This window comes from Heptranchias perlo, unplaced genomic scaffold (genome assembly GCF_035084215.1).
Source record: "Heptranchias perlo isolate sHepPer1 unplaced genomic scaffold, sHepPer1.hap1 HAP1_SCAFFOLD_180, whole genome shotgun sequence".
NCBI lineage: Eukaryota > Metazoa > Chordata > Chondrichthyes > Hexanchiformes > Hexanchidae > Heptranchias > Heptranchias perlo.
In genome coordinates, this window is record NW_027139077.1 from 757,959 (window position 1) to 768,421 (window position 10,463).

Here is a 10,463-nt window from a genome sequence, read left to right on the forward strand (position 1 = left end):
GAAGGTTAAAGGTAAGACAGATGCAAGGCCTTGAAAGTCTGTGAGAAGCTGCTGGAAACATCAGATGCTGTCATATCAACTTGTTCAAACCATGGGAAAGAGAGAGAGGGAAAAGTAACAACAGTGAGTTTTGCCAGCAAGAGTGGGGGGAAGAGAGAGGGGAGGGTTGAGGAGAGTGGGGGGAGGGGGAGAGTTGAGGAGAGTGGGGGGAGGGAGAGAGTTGAGGAGAGTGGGGGGAGGGAGAGGGTTGAGGAGAGTGGGGGGAGGGGGAGGGTTGAGGAGAGTGGGGGAGGGAGAGGGTTGAGGAGAGTGGGGGGAGGGGGAGGGTTGAGGAGAGTGGGGGAGGGTGAGGGTTGAGGAGAGTGGGGAGAGGGAGAGGAGAGTGGGGGGAGGGAGTGGGAGAGGAGAGTGGGGGGAGGGAGAGGGAGAGGAGAGTGGGGGGAGGGAGAGGGGGAGGAGAGTGGGGGGAGGGAGAGGGGGAGGAGAGTGGGGGGAGGGAGAGGGGGAGGAGAGTGGGGGGAGGGGGAGGAGAGTGGGGGGAGGGGAGGAGAGTGGGGGGAGGGGGAGGAGAGTGGGGGGAGGGGGAGGGGAGAGTGGGGGGAGGGGAGAGTGGGGGGAGGGGAGAGTGGGGGGAGGGGGGAGGGGGAGGGAGAGGAGAGTTGGGGGGGAGTGGGGGAGAAGGGGGGGAGTGGGGGAGAAGGGGGGGAGTGGGGGAGAAGGGGGGGAGTGGGGGAGAAGGGGGGGAGTGGGGGAGAAGGGGGGGAGTGGGGGAGAAGGGGGGAAGGGGGGGAGGGGGAGAGGAGAGTGGGGGGGAGGGGGAGGGAGAGTGGGGGGGAGGGGGAGGGAGGAAGGGGAGGGGATGCGGGGAGGGGGACGTGGGGCCTGGTTCCCACAATCCACGTGGGCCACTGTTTACTGCACTTTCAAGTTTTGTATCATCTGCAAATTTTGAAATTGTGCCCTCGACACCCGGGTCCAAATTGAAAAGAGAAGATTGTGAAGTTAGAATTAACCGATCGAAAACATTACAAGTGAGGAGAGATTCATCAAAGAATTCACCACAACACGTCTCTCAATAAATGCTCTGCTTCCCTCCGCCTTTTACGAGTTGTTTTAATATATTTTCATTCTTTGTCACTGACACATAAATCAGAGGAGGAAATTTCAGCTGCAATGAGATTCCCGTGAGATGGGCCTTGTCCCATTAGCTGCAGTGTTACAAGAACAACAGAAACTTGTATTTATAAAGCACCTTTAACGTAGTAAAACATCACAATGTGCTTCACAGGAGCAATCAAACCAAAACTGACACCAAGGCAAAGAAAGAGACATGAGGTCAGGTGACCAAAAGCTTGGTCAAAGAGGTCGGTTTTAACGAGGGTCTTAAAGGAGGAGAGAGAGGGGGAGAGGGGGAGAGGTTTATGGAGGGAATTCCAGAGTTTAGGGCTGAGGCAGCTGAAGGCACGGCCGCCAATGGTGGAGCGATGAAAATCGGGGATGCACAACAGGCCAGAATTGGAGGAGCGCAGAGATCCCGGAGGATTGTAGGGCTGGAAGAGGTTACAGAGATAGGGAGGGGCGAGGCCAGGGAGGGATTTGAACACAAGGATGAGTTTAAGGTGTTGCTGGACCGGGAGTCAATGTCGGTCAGCGAGCACAGGGATGATGGGTGAACGTGACTTGGTGCAAGTTAGGATACGGGCAGCAGAGTTTTGGATGAGCTGAAGTTTATGGAGGGTGGAAATGGGAGGCCGGCCAGGAGAGCATTGGAATAGTCAAGTCTGGAGGTAACAAATGCATGGATGAGAGTTTCAGCAGCAGATGAGTTGAGGCAGGGGTGGAGACGGGTAATGTTGAGGTGGAAGTAGGCAGTCGTGGTGATGTTGAGAATATGGGGTCGGAAGCTCAGCTCAGGGTCCAATAGGACGCTAAGGTTGCAAACGGTCTGGTTCAGCATCAGACAGTGGTCAGGGAGAGGGATGGAGTCGGTGGCTCGGGAACGGAGTTTGTGGCGGGGACTGAAGACAATGGCTTCGGTCTTCCCAATATTTAGTTGGAGGGAATTTCTGCTCCTCCAGTACTGGATGTTCGACAAGCAGCGTGACAAATCAGAGAGAGTGGAGGGGTCGAGAGAGGTGGGGGTGAGGTCGAGCTGGGTGTCGTCAGTGTACATGTGGAACCCGACACTGTGTTTTCGGATGATGTCACCGGGGAGCAGCCTATAGATGAGAAATAGGAGGGGACTCCAGAGGTAACCGGACGGGAGCTTTACTCTGTATCTAACCTGTCCTGTACCTGCCCTGGGAGTGTTTGATGGGACAGTGTAGAGGGACCTTTACTCTGTATTTAACCCGTGCTGTACCTGCCCTGGGAGTGTTTGATGGGACAGTGTCGAGGGAGCTTTACTCTGTATCTAACCCGTCTTGTTCCTGCCCTGGGAGTGTTTGATGGGACAGTGTCGAGGGAGCTTTACTCTGTATCTAACCCGTGCTGTACCTGCCCTGGGAGTGTTTGATGGGACAGTGTGGAGGGAGCTTTACTCTCTATCTTACATTTGCTGTAACTGAACTAACACTCCTCACTGTGATAAATAAACCTTTAAATTTAATAGAAATCTTAACATTTCCCTAAACCACAGTGACTGTATTCAGTGTCTGTGTGGAGCTTTGAGATATTTCTGAGAGATGTGATCAGGATCTGTTTAAATACTCGTCGTTCTGAAACCTGGAAATCCATTTAAATGGACGATAGGAATCCATCTTTCAGAGACTAACGCCTCGATTTTAAAAAATATTTGTTCATGGGATGTGGGCGTCGCTGGCGAGGCCAGCATTTATTGCCCATCCCTAATTGCCCTTGAGAAGGTGGTGGTGAGCCGCCTTCTTGAACCGCTGCAGTCCGTGTGGTGAAGGTTCTCCCACAGTGCAGTTAGGAAGGGAGTTCCAGGATTTTGACCCAGCGACGATGAAGGAACGGCGATATATTTCCAAGTCGGGATGGTGTGTGACTTGGAGGGGAACGTGCAGGTGGTGTTGTTCCCATGTACCTGAAGCCCTTGTCCTTCTAGGTGGTAGAGGTCGCGGGTTTGGGAGGTGCTGTCGAAGAAGCCTTGGCGAGTTGCTGCAGTGCATCCTGTGGATGGTACACACTGCAGCCACAGTGCGCCGGTGGTGAAGGGAGTGAATGTTTCGGGTGGTGGATGGGGTGCCAATCAAGCGGGCTGCTTTGTCCTGGATATCTCTCTCTCTCCCTCCCCCCTCGATGATATCTCTCTCTCCCCAGGATGTTGATGGTGGGGGATTCGGCGATGGTAATGCTGTTGAATGTCAAGGGGAGGTGGTTAGACTCTCTCTTGTTGGAGATGGTCATTGCTTGGCACTTGTCTGGCACGAATGTTATTTGCCACTTATCAGCCCAAGCCTGGATGTTGTCCAGGTCTTGCTGCATGCAACCTGAAGGAGTTACTGATATTGGTGAATACAAATTGATTTCCAGATATCTGATCTCTGATTGAGCTGCCCTGAAATGAACAGTCGCCATCTCCAAATGATAAGAGGTCCCTTTAATTCATTACCAGATATGGAACGTTGATTTTAAAGATCAGAACGATTCGATATTAAGAAGCTAATTTATCTTTGAAGGTGAGTTAAATTGGAAGGTCTGTATAATAATCCGACTCGTCTCCAAGCCCCAGTTTACTAACCTGGGACCGAGATGTGACATTTCCAGATCTCTGTAATCCCTTCGGTGAAACTGCACCGACATTTCACCAGATCCACACATCACTTCAAATTATTGCTAAACACATTCTGGAGACCTCGAAATAAATGATATCCACAAATCCGGAAATGGGAATTTACTGAAATGATCATTTGGAGATAAAGGGCGTGATTCTCACTCTGAGCCGGTTACCCAGCGCGTCCACAGATATTGGCCCGGGGAACCCGGAATGAATCGAGTGGGTCTCAATCTGTGATCGCAGCTCAATTGGAGGTGAGAATTTGAGCTTCTGGGTTTCCCAGGTACCCGGCAGCCAGATTGACAGGAGGGAAAGGAGCAGAAAATCAGAGAGGGAGAGACAGATATCATCAAGGGGGGAGGGAGAGAGAGATATCATCGAGGAGGGAGAGAGAGATATCATCGAGGGGGGAGGGAGAGAGAGAGATATCATCGAGGAGGGAGAGAGAGATATCATCGAGGGGGGAGGGAGAGAGAGAGATATCATTGAGGGGGGAGGGAGAGGGAGAGATCATTGGAGGGTTGGTGACCCTAGTACAGGGGGTGAATGTTGGAGAATCGGGGTTACAGGGTGTAGCGTTGCACAGGGTGTAGTGACCCCTGGAAAATATCAGTCGGGGGGAGGTGGGGGGACGTGGACGACATTGGGGGGGGGTCCAGTATCGGGGATTGTGGAGGGGGTGGGGTCCACCATCGGGGACCGTGGTGGGGGGGGTCCACCATTGGGCGGGGGTGGGTTTGGCTGATCGTGGGGGTCCTGTCGGCCAGGGGTGAGCTTGTTGGGCCTGGGTGAAACCACTCCTGCTCCTCTGGGCCCACCAGCAGTGCAATAAAGGCCCTCACTCACCTCATGCATCTGGCCCTTCCCACCTGCGTTCACCTGACATGAATCGGAAGTGATGGGAAACCCCAACAGTTGAGGTTAAATTCATTTAACTTTAGTAATACACAAAATATTAACCTCAAGTATCTCACTGAGGTACGTTGCCCCTTTAATTATCGGCCCGCCGGCTTTAAGTGGGGGCGGGGCTTCCTGGTGTCTGCTCTCCACACGCAGACAAACCCCCCTCCCCCTCCTCCCCCCGGGTTAAACCCAGAAATGGGCGAGTTGGAGCCGGGATACGGACCCGCTCCCAAAAGTTCTTATTTTAACCTCCCACCGGCCCCCAACCCACCCGTTCTTGGGGGTTAAAATTACCCCCGAAATCTCATTGAGAGATCTACGAATCATTGTGAAATATTTTTAAACGGGTCCCAGATCTTTCTCGATGATTGCCCTTTGTGCTGAAGTAATTTCACTCTGTGAATCGGAAACAGGAATGTGTGTGTGGAGCGAAGGATCGAGGCCAGTGGGGAGATATTCACCCTGGGACCAGGGGTCAGAGTTAACGCGACACCCTGTAACCCCGATTCTCCAACATACCCCCCCTGTACTAGGGTCACCATCCCTCCAGGATTGTCCTGGAGTCTCCAGGAATTAAAGATTAATCAGGACATCCCAAAGCGCTTCACAGTCAATGAAGTACTTTTGAAGAGTAGTCACTGTTGTTATGCATCAAACGTGGTGGCCAATTTGTGCACAGCAAGATCCCACAATCAGCAATGTGATACATTACAAGATAATCTGGTTTAGTGATGTTGGTTGAGGGATGACTATGAGCCTGGACTCCCTCAGTACTGACCCTCCGAGAGTGCATCACTCCCTCAGTACTGACCCTCCGAGAGTGCAGCGCTCCCACAGGACTGACCCTCCGAGAGTGCAGCGCTCCCTCAGTACTGACCCTCCGAGAGTGCAGCGCTCCCTCAGTACTGACCCTCCGACAGTGCAGCGCTCCCTCAGTACTGACCCTCCGACAGTGCAGCGCTCCCTCAGTACTGACCCTCCGACAGTGCAGCACTCCCTCAGTACTGACCCTCCGACAGTGCAGCACTCCCTCAGTACTGACCCTCCGACAGTGCAGCACTCCCTCAGTACTGACCCTCCGACAATGCAGCGCTCCGTCAGCACTGACCCTCCGACAGTGCAGCACTCCCTCAGTACTGACCCTCCGACAGTGCAGCACTCCCTCAGTACTGCATTGAAGTGTCAGTCTGGATTTTGTGCTCAAGTCTCTAAAGTGGAGCTTGATCCCACGACCTTCTGATTCAGAGGCCATTCGGTCCATCGTGCCTGTGCCGGCTCTTTGAAAGATCTATCCAATTCGTCCCACTCCCCCGCTCTTTCCCACAACTCTGTAAATTTTTCCCCTTCAAGTATTTATCCAATTCCCTTTTGAGAGTTATTATTGAATCTGCTTCCACCATCCTTTAAGGCAGCACATTCCAGATCAGAACAACTCGCTGCGTAAAAAACATTCTCCTCATCTCCCCTCTGGTTCTTTTACCAATTCCCTTAAATCTGTGTACTCTGGTTCCCGACCCTCCTGCCACTGGAAACAGTTTCTCCTTATTTACTCTATCAAAACGATTCATGATTTTGAACACCTCTATTAAATCTCCCCTTGACCTTCTCTGCTCGAAGGAGAACAATCCCAGCTTCTCCAGTATCTCCCCATAACTGAAGTCCCTCATCCCTGGTCCCATTCTAGTAAATCTCCTCTGCACCCTCTCCAAGGCCTTGAGATCATTCCTAAAGTGCGGTGCCCAGAATTGGACACAATCCTCCAGCTGAGGCCTGACCAGTGATTTATAAAGGTTTAGCATAACTTCCTTGCTCTTGTACTCTCTGCCTCTGTTTATAAAGCCAAGGATCAACCAACTGACCATTAAACCCCTCACAGGAGGTCCACTAGTGATTGAAAGTTAAATCAGGATTTCCCAGCACAAATTCTCCCTGAGACAGATTCAACAGCTCCCCCTGAGCTCGGGGGAACTGACGAGGGCTGATTTAATTCCATCTTCGATTTCATTGTAATTCAACCGAATCATGCTGTACAAATAATCTCCTGTTGGGCTTTATCTGAATGGAGATGAGAGGCTTGTCATGGTTGACACCTGGAACAAACTCCATCACATTCACCGAGTCCTGCTGGGGATTGGTCGAATTGTAAAGGGTCCCTGGACCAGTGACTGATGGAGAACAGTCAGAAAACTCCCCATACAGACATTTCCAAACCTCAGGTCAGTGCTCTGTCACGGCCAGAATCGTGACTCGCCTCGGAGTCAGAAAGTCGTGGGTTCAAGTCCCACTCCAGAGACTCGAGCCCATAATCCAGGCCGACACTCCATATCACACGAAGGGCCCAAACCTCTCCACCATTCTCCAGCGTTCCCGGGAAGATCAAAGGTTTCTTCCTGTAATCTCTGCGGCTCAAAGATGGTCACAGACGAGGTTGGGAATCAATGTTTCTCTCAATGGGCTGATGGAATTCACAAAGGGGGAGTCAGAGCTCGGCTGTGAGAGTGAGCTCAGGAACATTAGAGATAAGTCCCAGAGAGTGACCTTCGGAAGGTCAGAGAATGGGTGGCCTTTGGAGATGGTGTTTAGCCTCAGACCCTGGGCAGGTAATCTCTGTACCTTGTGTGTTAAACCAGAATGGGAGTCTGCGGGGAGCTGATTTGCCTGAACTGATGTGCCATCGAGTGCAGTTTGTAAACAAGGCTCTGGCTGTGAGTGAGGAAGTGTCGAAATGTCATTTCCAGTCCGGCTCTTTCACAGCACTTTGTGTTTCCATCAAACCCTCACAAGGACCTTCTCACCAGCTCCCTGAACAGTCAGTCAGGGCGTCTGAGAGACATTTAGGAGATTACAGAGATAGGGAGGGGCGAGGCCATGTGAAGATCAACTGTCTGTTAGGTTCTGTGGGCCGAGGAATGTTTCCTCCCTCAGGGACAGAAACTGTCAGTCAGACACGGTTTGGGTGAAAGTTTTGTAACTCTGAATATTTCTGTCCCCTCGGATGGAGCTGAGCTCTGGGCCTGAGTGAGGAACCTGTGGGAATGAGTTGATGTGAAGGGGCTGAGGTGGACAGTGTGTCTGCTGTCTCCCTTCTCTCCCACTCTGCTCTATAAGCTTCATATCATCGGGTACCTGAACTCTACTGATTGTTTCTGGATGTGGAACCTTCCCTGGTTAATGGAGCCATTGAACTGTGAGTCCTGTTACTGAGAAAGTGCTCGATCTGCAGACAGGGTTACAAGGTGTGTAATACGGGGAGAGAATCACTGGCCTTACACTGGGAGTTGCCTTTCCTTCTCTCTCAGAACTTTCATCAAATATATTTTTACTGCACATTATATTTCAGCTGGAAAGTGATTCAAACAGTAAAGTTTCTCTTATGATTTCTGTATTATTGGATTCCTCTGACACGTGATATTAATAAAAGCTGGGGTGAGTTACAGTCTGACCCCAGGGTGACCCTGCAGGTTTTGTGATGTCCTTTGCCTGAACTGGGGCTGGTTGAATATTTAAGGCACTGAGTGAGCGGGGGAGGGGGGAGGTTTCTGTGGGCCCCACAGAGAGGAGTGGGACTGGTCGTCCATTGGAGGTTTGGGGTCTCCCCCCACTGCTCCCTCTGAGGATCAGGGTTCAGCCTCTCTCCGTCCAGTAACCCTGGGGCCCATTGGAATCTGGACATTGCTTCAGGATCCTACAACACACAGAGGAATCTCACTCCCACTATTTCCTTCTTTCACAAGAAACCCATCGTTCGTTTCTCCTGTGGCCGGGGGAAACTCTGACAAAATACCGTTATCATCAATTCTTTGGGATGTGGGCGTTGCTGGAAAGGCCGGCATTCATTGCCCATCCCTAGTTGCCCCTTGAGAAGGTGGTGATGGGCCTTCTTCTTGAACCGCTGCAGTCCGTGTGGTGAAGGTTCTCCCTCAGTGCTGTTCGGTCGGGAGTTCCAGGATTTGGACCCAGTGACGATGAAGGAACGGCCGATACATGTCCAAGTCGGGATGGTGTGTGACTCGGAGGGGAACTTGGAGGTGACGGTGTTCCCATGCACCTGCTGCCCTTGTCCTTCTCGGTGGTGGAGGTGGTGGGTTTGGGAGGTGTTGTTGAAGAAGCCTTGGCGAGTTACTTGGTGTGATTATTGTGTTGGTGCTGAATGTGAGAGGAATCCATCTCCCCATCACAGCTCACATTATTCAGAAACACTTCACACAACTTTACACTTTGACCCCAGCTGATTGATGGCGGTGATATTAGGGCCAATAACAATTAATAACCTGGACCCTTTGTACAAGGGAAGGATGGAGTGAATATTATGGAGATTAACTACAGAATTAAGAGCTTGTTTTTGGTATTAATCCCTCGTCATGACACCAAACACCAACTTTCTCCGTTGACCTTTAACAGTTTCGATGTTGATGACTTGGACTCAAAGCTCGATCTCCATTCACTGGTTTAAAGGCCTCTCGTGAAGTGAGCTTTTCATATTTCAAACTGAAGCCTTTCCCTATCACTGAGGTCAGAGCCCGTTGGCAATATCTTCCTGTCATTTCACTCACTGAGCACTTTCTCCTTAAATGGCAGCTCACTGGGGACAGATCTCCAATCAGGGAAAAGATGACACCACCTTTCTCTTCACTCAAACTAAAGCAAAATACTGCGGACGCTGCAAATCAGAACTCAAACCCGAGAATGCTGGAAACACTCAGCAGGTCAGGCAGCATCTGTGGGGAGAGAAACAGAGTGAATGTTTCAGGTCGATGACCTTTCATCAGAACAATCTGTCTCTCTCCCCACAGACGCTGCCTGACCTGCTGAGTGTTTCCAGTATTCTCGGCTTTGATTTCTTTCTCTTCACTCTGAGGGGCTGCGGGAGTTTATTGACCGACGACCGTTGTATGTTCAGTAATTTTACACGTCCCTTGGTCAGGAACAGGGGTGATTCTGGGATCAAAAAGCCCCTGTGACATCCTGGGATCCGTTTCCCAGTGAGCGTCGCTCCCGAAAGGGAATCTCCCGGATCAGAGAGTCTCCCCGAGAGATCCCGACATCGGGGAGTAAATGTGCAGTTACTCGATCTCACACTCCTGTGTCACTATCATTTGGTGTCATTCTCGTTCCCTGTCACACTCCTTCTGTGTCACACTCGTTCCCAGTGCAGTACTGAGGGAGCGCTGCACTGTCGGAGGGTCAGTACTGAGGGAGCGCTGCATTGTCGGAGGGGCAGCACTGAGGGAGCGCTGCACTGTCGGAGGGTCAGTACTGAGGGAGCACTGCACTGTCGGAGGGTCAGTACTGAGGGAGTGCTGCACTGTCGGAGGGTCAGTACTGAGGGAGTGCTGCACTGTCGGAGGGGCAGTACTGAGGGAGTGCTGCACTGTCGGAGGGACAGTACTGAGGGAGTGCTGCACTGTCGGAGGGTCAGTACTGAGGGAGCGCTGCACTGTCGGAGGGGCAGTACTGAGGAAGTTACGTGTCGAGACTGGAGAAGCGAGGATGGTTCTCTTTAGAGGAGAGAAAGTTAAGTGGAGATTTAATAGAGGTTTTCAAAATCATGAGGGGAGAAAAATTGGATCGGGGCCGTTTTTGGGCGTAGGTCGTGTGATGTGCTGTTACCCAGAGCCCAATGACCCCTGTGCAGGACACAAGTTTCAGCCCACCCGAGGACTCTCCTGCAATCAGCGTTCATTCCAGGCCTTGTGGGTGGAATCAATGCAATTCGTACTTTCCATCACCAGAGGGAGCTCAATCTCTTAAAGGGAGGATGTTTCTTAGAAATCTCTTAAAGGTAGCTGGTACCTGTTATTGGCTGAGAATAACAGTCTAA